This window comes from Protopterus annectens, chromosome 1.part0 (assembly GCF_019279795.1).
Source record: "Protopterus annectens isolate FY-2018-M chromosome 1.part0, PAN1.0, whole genome shotgun sequence".
NCBI classification, from domain to species: Eukaryota; Metazoa; Chordata; order Ceratodontiformes; family Protopteridae; genus Protopterus; species Protopterus annectens.
Genome location: NC_056725.1, coordinates 623559056 through 623577220, shown reverse-complemented (window position 1 = coordinate 623577220; position 18165 = coordinate 623559056). Strand labels below are relative to the sequence as shown.

General features: G+C 42.7%; 1 protein-coding gene across 1 annotated transcript in view; it reads right to left on the bottom strand.

Annotated features, from left to right (window-relative positions):
• BICRAL (BICRA like chromatin remodeling complex associated protein) overlaps positions 1-18165 on the bottom strand; it is a 1536848-nt gene that overhangs the window by 1109576 nt on the left and 409107 nt on the right. Inside the window, exon 3 of the mRNA XM_044061908.1 lies at positions 588-671. The gene's annotated coding sequence lies outside the window, so the exon portion shown is untranslated. The remainder of the gene's footprint in view (positions 1-587; positions 672-18165) is intronic.

Below are 18165 nucleotides of genomic sequence, written 5' to 3'. Positions count from 1 at the left end.
AAGTCTGATGTTTTAAATGAAAGTACTCACCCTTTAACTTAAAAGCAATAAAAGTCAATGAGTTTGCTCATTCACTAGTTCCATGTTCCTTTCTTAAGCATCTGTGTTCTGTAGTTCTCCTTTCAAAAAATCCTGTGTGTACTATAACATAGCTCACTAACATCAGAAACATCACTGAGCCATAAGCAATGCACGTGGGGATGGCTAAATGCATGTTATTTAGGAGAGACACTAACAACAGAGTAAAACAGTTTTACAACTTTATTCTGAGTGACATCCACCTGAAAAGAAAAGACATATGACAATGTGGAAAGTAAGATCCTTTATCACATATGATAAAACACAGGTGCTTACATTTTTAAACATGTATGCATTTATTCCTTGGGTAGCTGCACAGTCCACCTAGTAAATGTTAAACTGGTCATATTCATATTTACATGGAGTTTAGTATAATCAGATCATATAGCGCATAAAGTGATGACTTTGTCTTTAAGGCAGTTATCCACATAAACTCTCAGTCTGGAACTTCTCCAGACTAAATTGTATACACAAAGCATGCAATGCATGTAAACTGATCATTTATTTACCTTCACCCCAGGACAAAATGGTATCTCCAGGTTTGGGCCAAAGTGCACCAATACAGCAGTGTTGGAAAGTTTGGCATGCTGTTCCTGTGGGTAGTTAGAATAATTCAGTTAATAGAAAAAAAAATGTGAAGATCTGCATTTCAAAATGTGGATATAGAAAACAATACGACAGAAGCTTAATTTGGCAAAAAATGTCCTAGAAACACAGGTCTCAAAAGCAAGCACATTTGTCAGAAATGGTTATACGCTATCTAAAGACTAACACTTCAAAGATAATGTCTGGGTTTTGCCAGAATTGTTATGAGTCAATGAAAAAAGTCATTCTCCATGATTTCACTCAACTCTTCCCACTCCCAGAACTAATATGCCACAGCTATGACATCCCTCACCAGTCAGCACCTATTTGAGCCAGATCTGGACACTTGCCCCTGCTAGCTGTGCACAGAAGACCTCTTTGTTTAATTTGATGTCTTCCCTCAATGGTGATGTTCATCAACAGGTCCTTGGGTTACCATCATGGCAAGCACTATCTTTTAGTTACAGCTCCTTGCTGCCATCTTAATTACTGAAGTCTTGGACATTGCCCATTCAGTTTCCATGTCCATGGTCTTGTCCATGCACAGAAGTGCTTTTAGAGGTGGGAGTTAAGCTCCATCCTATGCAGAAATATTCATTAGGCATTCTCAGGGCACTCTGCCTACTTGTATAGGCATCTTAGTTCTGTCCAGCCACCACTTAAACAATCTGAATCAGCTCAGCACAAGTGCTAATCAATTCACAGCTCAAATACCTAGAACACACAACCTTACATTTGATGACACAACTACAAAAGTCAAAATGAATCTATGGCATAAGATGATATGGTACTAAATAATCTTATAAGCTGTCTTGTATTCAGACACAGTGATAACCCTTGACTAGCATAAAGGTCCAATAACAATTTTCTATTCGGGTTCAGCTCAAGCAAACCATTCCTCCCTATCATGCCCTTTTAGATATTTTCATATTTCCAAAGTCAGCATTAAAACTCACAAAAGAGTAGATGGCAGCCTATTGACTACATTTCCTGTGGTCTCCAAGAAAGCATGTAGTCTCTGAACAGCTGTCAGGTGCACATGTACAAACAATGTTTTCCATCCTGCAACATGCAGCTACACTCAGACAACTGTAACATCTAATAGCAGAGTCTCTGATTTTACAGAATCAGCAAGGAGGGTGGTCAGTATCCCCTCACCCACTTAGGGCTTCCTGAGGGATAACTCCTAAGTAGAACATAGAACTTCCCAGAACAGCAAGTATGATTCAGGAATCAATGGTGTTGTAATGGCAACAACTGGTAGTTTTCAACCTTGTGCACAAGTTCTGACTCCTTCCCCAGCATTAAGGTGACATCCCACATCCCAACAGCTAACTTTATTGTAAATATCTAATCTTTCATACTCTACCCCACTCCATCTTGTCATTTAGTAAATCTGTTAGAGAATTGTGTCTTCCTGAAAATAAGCTACCTGCAAATTCAGTCTGTTCACTCCTAAATGTGCAATGTTTCCCTGCACAAAATTAACTAGGTGCTCTGCCTTGCTACTTCAAATAAACACAACTAAATTGTCTGTGTTTATTTGAAGTTTAGTTTCATATTCTTCAGCTCTGCCTTAATGGCAGAAATACTGCTCTCAGCTTCTTGGCAATGATGTAGAGTGTGTCTTATCCAACCAGAAACAGAAGTTTCTGAGCTAGCTGTGTGAAAGACATCATACATGCAGAATCAAGAATAATTTGACAATTGTTTGACCATTATTAACATCAAAAGGAATCAGGAATAAGCCTGTGTCCCACAGTCAGACTCAATGTATTGCCTTATTTTGCAACAGATAAAAAGTCTTAACTCTAGAGCCATATATACTCACTGATACAGTGATTGCATAATTAACTATGAAAAAATGGAAACTATGAACATTTTAAAGCATAAACTTTTAAAATAATCTGAAGACCCCATGAGATCATAACCTGCAACTTTTAGTTATGTACTCACCATAACTTCAGATGTTTGGGATCCATCTCGCCTACATTCTGAATGATGGGTTCGGAGCCGATCCCTCGGCTCCGACTCGGCACGCTTATGCTATAGAGCGAGGCATCTAATTGGCTGAGCTATCTTTATCCCAGGATGCACCACCACTAATCCCCCAGATCTTGTTTGTCCGCATTCATGCACACATGCACAGCTTGTTTATATAACATTGTTAGATGTTTCAAGATGAAACAACAGGATTCGGACCTTCTGATATCCTCTGATCTCCTAGGAAGGGGGAAGGAGGGTGGGTTATTAGGAATGTAGGCGAGATGGATCCCAAACATCTGAAGTTATGGTGAGTACATAACTAAAAGATGTTATGTGATCCTATCTCGCCTACATTCTGAATGATGGGACAGCGTCCCTAGCACCTAAATCCCGGGTGGCTCATTGGAAAACACTCCTGAGCACTGTGGAACCAAATGAAGCTCGTCCTCTAGATGCCACATCTAATTTGTAGTGAGAAATGAAGGTATGCGGGGAAGACCATGTAGCCGCAGCACAAATGTCACTAATAGCAAGCTTAGAATGAAATGCTACCGAAGTAGCCATAGCCCTTGTAGAATGAGCCTTGATAGAGGTGGAAAGCTCCTTGTTAGAAAAACATAAGCTTGAGTAATACAATCCCTGATCCATTTGGCAATAGTGACCTTTGTGACCACGTTGCCCAATTTGTTTTCTGCAAAGGACACAAACAACTGATCTGTATTCCTTGATTGTTTGGTCCTATCCAAATAAAAACGTAACTGCCTGTGGACATCTAGTGTGTGGAAAATAAATTCCGCTTTATTGGAATATTTTGGGAAAAAAACTGGGAGCTCTAATGACTGTTGCAAGCATAAAGTAGAACAGACTTTAGGAACAAAAGAAGGATTTGTTCTGAGGGAAACTCTGTCTGTATGAAAAACCAAATACGGAGGTTTTACTGATAAAGCTTGAAGTTCTGAAACCCTTCTGGCTGAAGTAATTGCCACTAGGAAAGCTGTCTTCCATGATAGAAACTTTAAATCACAGGTAGCTGCCGGTTCAAAGGGGGAAGAAGTCAAGGCACGTAATACTATATCGAGATCCCAAGGAGGTGCAGGATGAGAAACTGGAGGTCTTAATAGAGCAGCACCTTTCAAGAAGGTCTTACACAACCTGTTGCTCATTAATGGTGGGTCTATGGATTCATGAAAATTAGAAATTGCTGCCAATTGTGCTTTGATGGTAGAAACAGAAGAGCCTTGGTTGAAAAGAAAGGTTAGGAACTTGAGTACTTCTGCTACGGGGTTGAAATAGGGTCCAGGCCCCGGAGTTGAGCCCATATAGCAAATCTTTTCCATTTGCTAGAATAAAGTTTCTTCGTAGCCGACTTGTGGGCTGAAGACAATATGTGCACTACATCTGGGTCTAGTGCATGTCTCCTGACTATGGTTGGAAGAGGAGGAGCCAGGCCGTCAATCTTAATGTGTGTAGGGACTGGTGTAGTAGTCCCGACTGATGAATCAGTAGGTCTGGGACCTGGTCCAGGAACCATGGACCTTCCAGAGCATGTTTCCGAAGAAAGGGAAACCAGACTTGACGAGGCCAGTAAGGAGCAATTAAGATCATCTTGCTCCCTAAGAGAGAAGCCTTCTGAATTACCTTGGGTAGGAGAGGAACTGGAGGGAATGCATAAAGCAGACCGGTGGGCCAAGGATGGACTAACGCATCCATAGGGCTCTTCCCCGGAGCCGGGGTTAGGGAGAAAAAATCTTCGCACTTCGCATTTAGAGGAGTCGCGAAGAGGTCGCAGCGCGGAACTCCCCATTCGCTGAAAATCTGCCTTGTAATATTCATGTTCAGAGACCACTCGTGTGGAGAAAGAATGGTCCTGCTCAACCTGTCGGCTATGACATTGGATTTGCCCGGTATGTGAGTAGCCACTAGGAAGCGTTTGGTTGAGATTGCCCATTCCCAGACCCTCATCGCTTCTCTGCAAAGAGGATAGGATCTGGTCCCTCCCTGCTTGTTCAGGTACCAGACAACTGACATGTTGTCCGAGTGAACAGCAATTACGCCCTGAGGAAGGTAACAGTGAAGGGCTTGAAGGGACAGGAGTACTGCCCTCATTTCTAGAATGTTGATGTGGAGAGAGGTCTCTTCCGGATGCCATTTGCCCTGGACTGACCTGCCCAGGGAATGCCCCCCCACCCCGTCTGGGAGGCGTCCGTGGTCAAAGTGGCCGCCGGAGGAGGAAGAACAAAGGGTCGTCCCTGATCCAAATTGGAGGACACTAGCCACCAGCGAAGGTCCCGCCTGCAAGATTCTGTGATCCATATTAGATGATTGAGAGGGAGTTCCTGAAAGGACCACTGAGTTGAAAGAAGCCACTGGAGGATTCTCATGTGTAACTTTGCCAAGGGAACTAGCAGAACTGTGGCAGACATCGATCCCAAAAGTTGCATGACCATTCTGGCTGGGGCTTTGGACCTGGGGAGTAAGGCTCGAACCTGATTTTGTATGATTTGAATTCTGTCTGCAGGTAGATAGACCCGCATCTGGTTTGAATCTATCTCTGCCCCTATGAATCTTATTCTTTGAGATGGCCGTAACACAGACTTTGGCCAACTGAAGGTGATTCCAAGGGAATTGCCCAGTGATGTGGCTTGCAGGCTCCGTAGAAGTAGATGCTTGGAGGTGGCAGTTAGAAGCCAGTCGTCTAGGTACGGAAACACCTGGAATCCTAGACTCCTCAAGTGAGCAGTCACTACTGCCAAGCATTTGGTGAACACCCTGGGGGCTGTGGCGAGACCAAAGGGCAGCGCACGGAACTGAAAATGACTGCTTCCTAGGCTGAAGCGCAAGTGTCTCCTGGACGTTTGATGTATTTTGATATGGTAATACGCGTCCTTGAGGTCTATGGAGCACATCCAAACACCTTTCTCCAACAACGGGAGAATGGTTTGTAAAGTGACCATTCGGAACTTGGACTTCTTGACTGAACAGTTTAGGTTGCTTAGGTCCAAAATGGGCCTCAAGTCCCCGGTCTTTTTTGGCACTAAAAAGAATCTTGAGTAAGTCCCTAATCCGATCTGGTCTGCGGGGACCGGTTGGATGGCTCCTTTTTGCACCAGTTTTGAAATTTCTATGGCTGCGGTATCCCGTTGACTGGGTGGCGGGTCCGGGATTCTTTTGGACTGAGGGGGGGGGCCACAGAATGGGATGGAGTAACCTCCGGCGATAATTCGAAGCACCCATCGGTCCTGAGTGATGCCTTTCCAGGCCTTTAGGTGCTTCGAAAAAAGACCCCCGACTGGCTCCGGAGCAGCACAGTCGGGCAATCCCTCAGGGACTATGAAAGGTTGAAGAGCCACGAAAGGACTCGCGGTCTCCAGTATTGCGGGGGCCTCTACCGCCTCTGGGACGGCGTCTTCCTGATGAATTTCCCCCTCCTCTGCCTCTGGAGGGGGAACCTTCCTGCTGGGAGGGGTAAGACTTCTGCGATCTCCGGAACCACATCTTCCCCCCTCTTTTAGCCTTGGGATAAGGCCGAAAGGGAGTGGAAAATCATGCCCCTACGGCAGTCAGAGTCTTACCCTCCTGCTCACAGCGGGTAAGAGTGTCTTTCACCTTGGGCCCAAACAGGGAGGACCCATCAAAGGGGGCGTCGGCGAATGAAGACTTGAAGGCCTCCGCGAAATGACACAGGCGGAGCCAGGCTTGTCTCCTTAGAGCAATGCCTGTACCCGCCGCTCTACTCGCCCCTTCGGCCGCATACGAGATGAGCCTCATGGACGAGTTCGAAATGGATGACATTGTAGCCAGCTGAGAACCAACCGTCTGGGCCAGCTCCTCAGGCAGGTTACCTAGGAGGGTATCAGACAATTCCTTAATCAGATCCCTCTGGAATCTCGTGAAGTGCGTTAGGTAGTTCAGAGACATCAAGGTAAAGGCCGCTGAACTTAGGGTGCGCTTGCCGTACCGATCCATGCTCCTAGACTCCTTATTAGGAGGATGGACGGACGTAGAAGCCTCTGCTACATCCTGCTGCGTAGCAGATGCCACCACCATAGCATCCACAGCCACACCTTTCGTGAGGAACTCTCTATCTGGGGGTGCTGAAAGAAATTTGTTTGGACGAGCGGGCACTGGTTCCACAGAGTCCGGGTGTTCCCACACCCTTCGACAGATCAAATCCAAGAGCTCATCGAAGGGCGGAGACACCCAGGAGGCGGAAGGCTGAGCCCCAAAGGCCTTCAGGAACACCGACTCATCAGCAGAGGGAGGTTTGGAATGCCAGCCGCCTCGTTGTTTTAGGGCTTCTAGGATGTCTGCGAAGGAGACATCATCCGAGGACGACTTGGGGGACCCCTCTGCATCATCGAGATCGGTGTCAGATGTCAAAGACTCGTCAGGGGAGTCAACGTGCTTCCTCTTGCACGTTTTCTTCCTGGGAGGTTCTTCCGAAGAGGCTTCAGAAGGACCTCCAGGAGGGGGAGAAACCCCAGCGGGGGTAACCTGAGGCCCAGGGGCTCTGCTGTCTGCGGACAGGGGGACTGCCAATGACCCAGTCTCCAAATGTAGGGAAGGAGCTGGGGAAACTGTGGAGGTAGCCAATGAAGATTTGGCTAGAGCACTCCTCATAGCCCTGAAGGCGGGACCACCAGAATCCTGGGAAGGTCCCCCCTCCGTGGCCACAACAGTGGACGGTACTCCCGCTGCCGACGCACCAAGAGGGAGACTTGGGACCGAAAGCATCAATCCTGAAGCCTCCCCCCCAGGGCCGAAGGAAGAAGTCCGTGCACTGAACTCCGACCCGAGCCGGAGTCGGAGCAAGGGTCGGGCCTGACCCTAACACCTCCACTGGTTCCACCAACACCTGCTCCAACGGTGCCGAAGCTGTTGGAGGAGGAAGTACAATAGGGGAGTGGACCATCAGCTCCGAAGCCAACTGGGCTGGAGCCGAAACCATCTTTTGGAACACCGGAGACTGGAAGAGTCGAAGGAGCACCCTGTCGATGTCCGAATCAGACATCCTGGAAGATCTCGAGGATACCGATCGGGCCCGAACCGATTTCTCCATCGGCTCTGAAGGGCTCGGGGACCGGCTCCGAAAGGACTCCACAATTATCGACTCCGAGGAAACCTTCAAGGAAATTTCCCTCTGCGCCGATAAGGACTTCGGCTCCGAGGGGGAAGTGTCTTAGCCGATGACCCTTATCGGCTCCAATATCAGTGGAGCCGATGAGGGTGACCCGCCTCTCGATGCTCCAGACCTCGGTTCCGAAACCAGAGGGGTCGAGGTAGGAGGCATCGAGGCAGACCGTTCCGACCTCGGCTCCGAAGTCCGTGGAGCCGATGGAGAAGTCTGCTTACCTTTTTTAGCCGTCGGTTCCGACTGACTGGTCGGAGCCGGCGCTTTCCTCTTCTTAGAAGGAGACAGAGAGGAAGATAAAGCCTCTTCGAAAGAAGGCTTGATTAATCCTTTAAGGATTAATTTGTTTTTCCTCTCCTGGAGGACTCGAGAGGAAAACGCATGGCATACACTGCAGGATTCCTGGAGATGTTTGGCGCCAAGACAATAGACGCACGAGGAGTGGTCGTCCGTTATGGACATTTTAAACCCACACCTCGTGCACTTTTTAAACCCGGAGGGTTTGTGTTCCTTAGACATTGCAGAAAAAACAGAAACAACAGTAAAGTTCAAACAGTTTGGGACACAAGTACAATAAGAATGTCCTGTACTCAAAAATTATAAACTGAAACGAAAACACACGTTTTTTTACAGCAAGGGAAAAAGGAAGAAACAAAGAGGGTCAAGACCCTCTAACTCAAATGGGTACTTGACCCACACACAACCACTGAAGTAGTTAGTACAGGGGAAGGCCCCTCTAACTGAAACGGAACCTTCTCTGACAGGAAAATTAAATCAAAAAATCAATCCAAGAACAGAGACACACTCGTACACAAAAAATAGCCGTTAAAACAGCTTTTGGTTTGAAAAGAGAGAACTACTGACAGAAAAATATACTATTAATATAGTACTTAGCCCAGCCATTGTTGAAACCACGTCCAAGCTCTGTAAGCGGCAAACGAGATCTAGGGGATTAGTGGTGGTGCATCCTGGGATAAAGATAGCTCAGCCAATTAGAGGCCTCGCTCTATAGCATAAGCGTGCCGAGTCGGAGCCGAGGGATCGGCTCCGAACCCATCATTCAGAATGTAGGCGAGATAGGATCACATAACATCTAACTATTCATAAAATGTAGAAAATATACACTACACAGAATGGCTTGTTAAATGTAAAGTTGGAATCCTGTCTGGAATTCACTTGGACCTTCTTTGTTGTTAGTAGTGCTTTCTTTGGAAAAATGTCCAAACCAAATAGTAAAAAGGTCACACAGACAAACCAATTACAAAAAACTACAAGAAAATCTTAGCAAAGCAAGAGTTTTCACTGTGTGATAACATAACCTCCTCCTCAAAAAAGAATGAAAAAAAAAAACACAGACATCTGTTTCAAACAGGCATGCCTTTTAGGAACTACACTGAGATGCGAAAAAAAATCAGAAAAAACTATGCATAGTGTGTGAGCTGAGTCAGGGAAATTTTATTTCCAGAACCACACTATTATGTCACTTCTTTGACAGCTGCTGTGAAGGCACAAATACTGGATGAGGTCATGTAGGTTAGCTTTAACCATCTTTTTTTTCTCTTAATACCACTACTTTATGTAAAAGAAAGATTCCAGTAGCTACTGCACGCCAGTGAACTTTTACAGGATGTGGACACAAGAATGTGGATGGGTGTTCTGTTTCACAAGACAGTATGGAGGACAGTATGCAGACAAGGTGGAGCTACTACATCTCTGAATGCTTCCACTCTAAAGTATCAGCATGCAGTCACCTGGAAATCTCGTCCACAATCCTAGCTGTATGAAACACACCTATGCAGTTCATTGAATTTGCAGAGTAAAATTGGCAAACCTGTTTACACTCTTGTGAGAGCCCAAGTCCCCACATTCCCTGAAAGAATAACAGCTCCAAAGTTGCATAAAATTGGGAAGGAAAAACTCCCCAGAACAGTGCACCATAGTTTTGAGCAAGCACTTTCTTTCCTTTGATATAATACTGATAAAATGATACTTCAGTCTTAAGATCAACTTAAAATGGGAAAAAAGGTTTTAATTCTTTTTAAGCTTTGGCTTAATCTGCAAAGTTAAACCATACATGTGGTGATTGAAGGAAACCATCTGAAATCAACACAACATGTATTTCTTGTTTGTGTTTGTTTACTTCAGTCCAGTAAGCACATGTTACAGCTATAAGGAAAAAGAAAAAAAAAATCATTTGTCATTGCCAAATGTTGGCCGTGTGGGTGAAAGATTAAAGCAATATGATATAAACAGGGAGAGATGGGATTAGAGAGTAGTATTTACTTAAAATATCCCTTCTTGCCCCCCCCTCAAAAGAAAGTCGAAGAAACAACATGAAAACCCATGCTTGAGCCATGATTTTCCTGTATGTTGCTTTAATATGCAAGTTAGCAGCTTGTGTTACAATTACAACTGTGTTTTTAAATTTATTTTCTTGTTTTGTTGACCATGTAAGCTCGCAGGACATGATGGAGACTGTAAGCCCTGTTTTGCTAAATGACTTGCTCAGAGTCACACATTAGGCAAAGAAAAAAATCATGTAAGAAAGTAAATGCACAGACACGTACTCCCACATGTGCAGTTCCCTTTCAGAAGTTCAAGACCCAAGCTTACAAGTCTCAACACACAGAAAAATAAACTCTAATTCTGAGAAGTAACAGTGATTTCCGAAATTTGGCAAAATTCTCTGTACCTCTCTAGTGGAGGGGACACCTTCCACAGAACCCTCATACTTATATATGGTAGGAATACTCCAGTGTACTGCAACCTTGGACTTTGTATGTATTGCCACATTCATACTTTCAGTTCCACTGTTCCAAAGATCATACTTTCACCCCTCAGAATTTCAGCAGGCACTCCTCTGACAACCATGTCACCAACGCACTGTCTTTCTTGTTTTTAATATTCATGCATTATGGGCACAGTATTTAGTGTGTACTCATTTCAAATCATTACCTAGAATTGAATTTTAAGACCGTATTTTAATTTTATAGAGCATACTGCCAACTTAACATTCCATTCAAAAGCAGCAGCACTGGACTTGTGGAATGCATCAAAATCCAGTTAAGCTTTTAGTCACATTAACTACATTCAGTTTGATCCTCCATAAATGTAGGGATATTATTATGAGCTGAAAAACATATTGGGTGTATAAAAATATTTTACTAAGCAGGCATGGTCCTTGGCATTCCCAACTTTGTCATAGAATAAGTGCCATAAAAGTTGATTTAATACATATGCATCTTCTATATTTACCATCAAATAATTTACAGTATGTAGCATAGCAATCCAAATTGGCCCTAGGTATGAGTGTGTGCGTGCTTGTGCCTTCCGTGGAAGGTTGGGCGTCGGGCTGGCAACTCGACACCATAAAACTCCACTGCCAATCATGAGCGGACAGGTGATCCACTGTGGTGACCCCTAACTGGGAAAAGCCAAAAGAAGAAGAAGAAGGATATATGCAAATGACCCCTTAAGGACAGCCAGTATTTCAGCTATATGGCTTCTGAATGTCTATGACTTTTTACTTTACTTAGCAGGAGAGATCCATGATGGCTGCCAACTGGGTAATATGTTAACAAGAGCTCTCCAGGTAGGAAACAAATAATTGGTGAAAAGATCCAGTAAAGGAAATTAAGTAGTAAAAATTCAGATCATGGTTGATGAATAACCTGTCTAGATGTCAACTATGAAAAAAATCCAGGAGAAATAAGGATAAAGTAAAAAGGTGAGAGGAGAGTTTTGTGCTGAACAAGGACTTCACAGTGATTCAGAAGAATGCAAACCAGAATATGGAACAGAGGCAATTTACTACTTCTAGCAAATCTGTCAGCTACACTTGGGGATCTTAAAATAAGTGGAGCACTAGAGTAGCACATAAAAACAAACAAAAGGGAATGGAAAATAGATGAAACACTGAATAATCATTTAAATGAATTGATCAAACTGCAAAAGCCGGAGACTAAAATCAAGGAGAGACTGGCATAAAATAAAGCTTCCCAAGAGGAAATGTTCCATAAAATAATTGATTTGGATGACAGAGTAAGGAGGGAAAACTTAGGCTTTACAGCCACTAGTGCCTCACAGCAGGACATATTACTACAGAAAGCACACTGTGCTTATGTCCCAAGCAGTCCTTCACAAAAGCAGACCTGACCAATGTTTGTGAAAATCCAAATGTACGCACAAAAGAGATATTATTAACAAAAACTGTGGTGGAGAGAAAAGGATTTGAAAGTCAGAGAAACAGGAATATGCATAGAAAATGTTTATTCAGTATTTGCCAGATAGAAATGTAATGCATTTATTCCACTCACAGGGGAGCATCAGTTAGTTGGACTGAGGATTAAGCTGTTGCATCCTGCAATATTTGGAGTTTTTTCTGTAAGTGCAAAGACACTGATGGAGGCAAATCAGGAAATAATCAAGCAGTTCAACCAGCAACAACCAAATAAAAAAGCTGCAAAGTCATCTGTAAGTCAGAAAAAAAATGACAGAGAGCATGAAAGTAATAACTTTACCAAAAGATGTTGAAAAAAACAAAGGTAGGACAGGAGCTGACCAGAAGAACTGGCAGAGAATTGGGGTGGAATTTAGGGCTACTAGAGACTGAAACAGAACTGTCTAAGGAGGGCTGAGGCAGAATTAAGTGTGAGAGCTGCAAGTCATCAACATCACATTGTAAATACTGACATTGACATAAACAGTGGTATTTTGAATAATACTGCTTGAGCAATTGCAGTTTGTGAAGATGGAGATTTAACTGTATCATTGTTGCTTTGGATTACTGTGGTTGAGAATAATAAGATCAGAAGGACTAATGAAATAAGTCTGGAGTGCGGGGAGTGCCTTCTGTGTGGAGTCTGCATGTCCTCCCCGCGGTTGGGTGGGCGTTCGAAAGACATGCGTAAATGGGCGTGCCTTCGTTGAAGGTTGGACGTCGAGCTGGCACCTCGGCGTTCATGAAAATCTACTGCCAATCATTAGCGGACCGGAGTTCCGCTGTGGCGACCCCTAACCGGGAAAAGCCAAAAGACAACAACATTTGTTAAAATATCTGGAGTAAAACTGTCTGATAAGTCAGATATGAATGAATGAAAGTATTAATATTTTGCATTAGAGGTAAATCATTTCTACAGAAAGAGGAATGAATACATGCTAGTTTGGGGCGGGGTAGTATTAGCAGCTGGATTATATAGTGCTGTGTTAAGGAATCTTTTTGAAATTTAAAAGCTACAAAGCATAAAAAGACGGCCAGATTTACTGTGTAGCAAATTAAAGTCTGAACAATGTATCCAGCTGCAACCACTGGATGGGAGGATTAGGAAGTTACTACTGAAGCATTAAACATACATGGAGTGATCCTAGGAAAAAGAACATTTAAAACATAGGTCTCTTAACTCAGAAGATTAACAGAAGACTTGTTTTTTTTTTAAACAAAGGTGCTTTTCTCAGTATAAAAGTTTAATAAAACAAAACAATTACTGTTTTGCATACCTCTCAACCTCTTAGAGCAAAAAATCCGGACAAAGCTATAAATAAAAGTGGGACAAAGGCCCAAAAAATAGGGACAATTTTTAAATATTACTTTTACAAACTTAGAAAGCTGATAGAATAACTTCAGTCTTAAACGATTTGTCACAAATTTGCCAGAAAACCACAATTTTATGAAAAAAGTACCAAAAATGTGAGGCAAAAATCTAGACATTCTGTAAAAATCTGTACAGCTGAGAGGAATGCTGTTTTGAAGGAGGCCTGTAGGTCAACAGTTTGCTCTTTTCAGTTGCTGGCACTGTCCGGTAAAAGACAAACAGGCATCAGGTGTAGGGAGGGTTTAGCAAGGAGTAGTTGCTCAAATGGGACAAGCTGAAGCTGACTGACTTTAGCAAACGTGAGTTTATGGAATGGAAGATATTCTTTAAGGGCTATTTGACTGCCTGTTTGGCGACCTTACTGAATAGAACCTAGCAAATTGGCTGTTAAGCATTAAAGGGCAATGTTTTAATTTGCAATGAAGGATACAAGTCAATTATACAAGTAAGTGATTGTAACACTGCAATATACAAAGCAAAAACAAAAGAAAGTTTAATAATATAACAGTCAGCCAGAGAAATGGATATTAAACGGCTGGGTGAAAAAATGTATTTAGCTTAAGGGAGAATTTGCAGATAGCTTTCCCTGATAGGGGAGAGGGAAGGGGTAGAGGCTAAATAGATTTAGAATACAATTCCTCTTTCTATACTATAAAAAGCAGAAAATGGTATGCTAATTAGCAGAGCAAACCTAATGTTTAGGGTAGTTAATGCCTGTTTTGGTAGTATTTGCCATGATGACAGAAAACCACCCCCACCCCCCAAAAAATGATTTTATATATATATATATATATATAGAGAGAGAGAGAGAGAGCGCGCGCACACTACTTGGCTTTTGTGCGTGTTTGAGGAGGTGGGAGGCTCTAATATTACAAAACGTATTACATATTGCAACATGTCCAATAAAAATGTTGCAGTAGTTTTACGTGGAGTAGTAAAGTGCACCTCACTCAACAGGATGGGTATGCAATTGTGTAGTGGCCTGTGTATAACATTTATGTCAAGCTCTAACTATGAATGACAATTATACTGACATATAAAAATCAGCTCTTGAATGATTATTTAGAGTTAAAAGAACTGAGATGGCAACTTCAGACTAATGCTGCTAATTATCCAGGGTTGAATAGTGCAATCTCTATCAGCTCTATTTTAAGATTAAGAGCTGATTTTTATATGTGAATATAATTATAATTTATAGTTAGATTATCAATAAATTACACTGGAGTGGATCTCTGACTTGATTCCTTCGTTTTTTTTGTTTTTATCAGTTTGTGTGGTTATTTGTACATTATTTATGTCAAGCTATTAGAAAGTTAAAGTGGAATATAAACAAATGGCTGCACTTCCTGTATTAACATGGCCTTGTAGAAACACAGAAAAGGTAAAGAATAATACCCTGCATACAGAGGAAATGGGTGCAATGTTGCTGGAGATACATTTGGATACAAATGAACATGGGAATATTATAAATAACAGACTTAAAGGAAGTTATTTAGCTGAATACCATAGGCAAAGAGGGATATAATGATATTACTAGAGAGAGGGGTTCTTTTAGTAATAGCGAAAGAAAAAAAAAAAGAAATAGAAGGTTTGTGACAGTGAAAAATCAATGGTTTGGAAAGAGAATTACACTGATGAGTATGTATACATGTCCCACCCAAGATCACAGTTCTTAAGAGCTGAGGTGAAATAATGAGGTTGCAGTAAGGGTTTCTAAGTATAAGGTAAGAAGGGCCCAAGTAAAGAGATTAGTACTAGCAAGGGTAGGATCTTAAGGACATATATGAAAGGTATTTGGGATGTAGATGCGGTAATGGCATTAAGAGCTCAAGTCAAATTTAGTTATCATTCCCACAGATAAAGGAAATGGGCTAGATTAGACAGGTACTATATAATGTATGAACACACTCATCTGCTTGTATGAACTCAGGTAGATCCCATTACAACTCCTGATCATGCACCTATAAAAATCAAAGTGAGAGCTCAGGACAGTGGCAAAATAAATAGGTACTGGCACCTCCCCAATTATTTACTGAAAAGGCAGGTATTTAAGGAGTGGGTAACACACAAGATTATGGAAGTGCTATGAAAAATGAGAAATGTCACAAGACATTGACAGTGTCTGGGAAGCAAAGAAAGGAGATTTTAAAGCTGCAGTTGAAACAAGGAAAAGTGAAATATGAGAAAAAGTTAAAGTATCATGAAGGATTAGTGATGCTCAAAGTGTTGCAGAATGAAGAGAATCTCATCAGTGAGGTATGGGAAAGTACAGTTGTGTACACTCACCATAAATGTAGATGTTCGAGTGTATTCACTGTTGCAGTCATTACATTTGGGTAATCTGCTGGCAGGTTGCCCTCAGTCGGCCTGAATTCCAAAGTCTTGGGTCCTGCCTCGGTTGCTGTCTCCTCTTCCATGACGTCAGGTCGTCAGGGGTATAAAACATGCAGCCAACGCCATTTTCTTTTGTTTTTCTTATATATATATATATATATATATATATATATATATATATATATATATACATATACATATACATACATGCCTCAGTATAAACTTTACCTTCATCTACAAGCAAATACACCACATAGGTTGCAGAGGATAGAGAAGGAAAGATAAACTCCAGAATGAAAGGGGGATGGCGGGAGGGTAACCTGGAATGCAACAGTGAATGCACTCGAACATCTACATTTATGGTAAGTGTACACAACTGTACTATGTTCTTCGTGTTTTGTTGCAGTCATTACATTTGGGTAGAATCCCAAAGCTATGATTGGGTGGCTGGAGCTAAACTGCATTAGGTGCGGCTATAAGGCCCTGCAGAACTGCAGTGGCAAAGCCTGCCCTGGACTTAAGAGAAGAAAGGCAAATGATAATGCGTTGTAAAGGCGTGAACTGAACTCCAAGTAGCAGCCTCTAGAATGTCTTTGGTTGGTACTCCTCTGAGAAAGGCTGCTGAAGTAGCTGCAGCTCTGGTGGAATGAGACCTAATGCCCTTGGGCACATGTTTACCATGGTTAAGTAGCAAAAACGAATGCAGTGGCTTATCCACTTCGAAATAGTCTGCTTTGAAATAGCCTTTCCTTCTGATCCTGCAGCATATGCCACTAATAATTGCTCAGTTTTTCTTAGAGCTTTAGTCCTGTTCAAGTAGAATCTTAGTTGTCTGTGTACGTCCAAGGAATGCAGAATTCTCTCCTCCTTGTTCTGCAGATGTGGATAAAAAGTTGGCAGATGAATAGCTTGGTTAAGAGCCACACTGGAAACCACCTTAGGCATAAAAGTTGGATTTGTCCTCAGAGACACCCTGTCTGGGTAAAATATGATAAAAGGCTCTACAGCCATGAGGGCCTGTAGCTCTGAAACTCTTCTTGCTGAAGTAATTGCTAGTAGCAGAGCTGTTTTCCTTGATAAGAACTTTATATCAGTGGTAGCAGCTGGTTCAAATGGGGGCAGGGTGAACTTTTCCAACACATAACTGAGGTCCCATGCAGGTATTGGTGATCTTCTAGGAGGCCTTAAATTGTTGGCTCCTCTAAGATACTGCTTTAGTAGAGGATGAGAAAAGATTGTATTGTAATGAGCCGAAATGGCAGAGGCATGGATTTTAATTGATGAGAAAGACAGGCCTTTGTCAAGCATCTCAGTCAAGTATTGTAATATCTGCGGAATATTTGGTTCTGCTGTATCAGTTCCTTGTGCTTGATTCCAAGCACAGAATCTCTTCCATTTATCAGCATAAGATTTTCTAGTACTAAGCCTTCTGGCTTCCAAAATGACATCCATCTCAGCTTTAGTGAGAGGTGTTGTTTGTATAACTACATGATCAGCCATGCTGCCAGGTTCAGTGACTGGAGTTGATTGTGCAGGATCTGATTGTTTTGCTGGGACAGTAGTTGAGGTCTTTGAGGTAAGGTCCAAGCTGGGTATTGAGACAAGTTCCTTAGGATTGGGTACCAGTATTGGCAGGGCCAGTCCGGGGCAATTAGTATCATCTTTGGTTTCTCTTGTCCGACTTTTAGGAGGACCTTGGGAAGAAGAGGCAGAGGAGAAAAGGCGTAAACTGACAGGTTTTTCCAAATGAAGGATAGGGCGTCCACTTTCCATGCTTGTCTGTGATAAGTCCTTGTGCAGAATCTTTTCAATTCATAATTTTGAGGAGAGGCAAATAGATCTATGTCTGGGCTCCCCCATTTCTTTGTTATCATGCTGAAGACTTGTGGATTTAGTTTCCACTCGTGAGGATCCATAAGGTTTCTGCTTAAATCGTCTGCCAGAGTATATTGTTTTCCTGGCAGGAATTGAGCTTGAAGATGTATTTGGTAAGTCAAAGCTGTGTCCCACAATGCCATGGCTAATCTGCAAAGGGGGTATGAGTGTGTGCCCCCCTGCTTGTTTATATACCACATGACCGTGGTGTTGTTCGTCTTTATCAGTAGTTATCCTGGATGAAGTAAGTCCTTGAAGGCTGTTAGAGCATTTTGAACAGCTAGCATCTCTTTCTGGTTGATATGTAGATGCATTTGTTTTGGGGACCATATGTCCTGAATGCATCTTCCCGTCATGTGGACCTCCCAGGCAAAATCTGATGCGTCTGTTGTTAAGGTTTGGCTGGCAGGGGGTAGAGTGAAGGACCGTCCCATGTTTTGTTGACATGCCTTTGCCCACCATAGAAACTCCTGTTGTAGGCAGGGAATGAGAGGAATCATTGTTTACAGACTGTGACAATGTTGAGTCCAAACACTTTTTAGATACCATTGTAGTTTCCTCATATGTAGTCTTGCATATGGAATT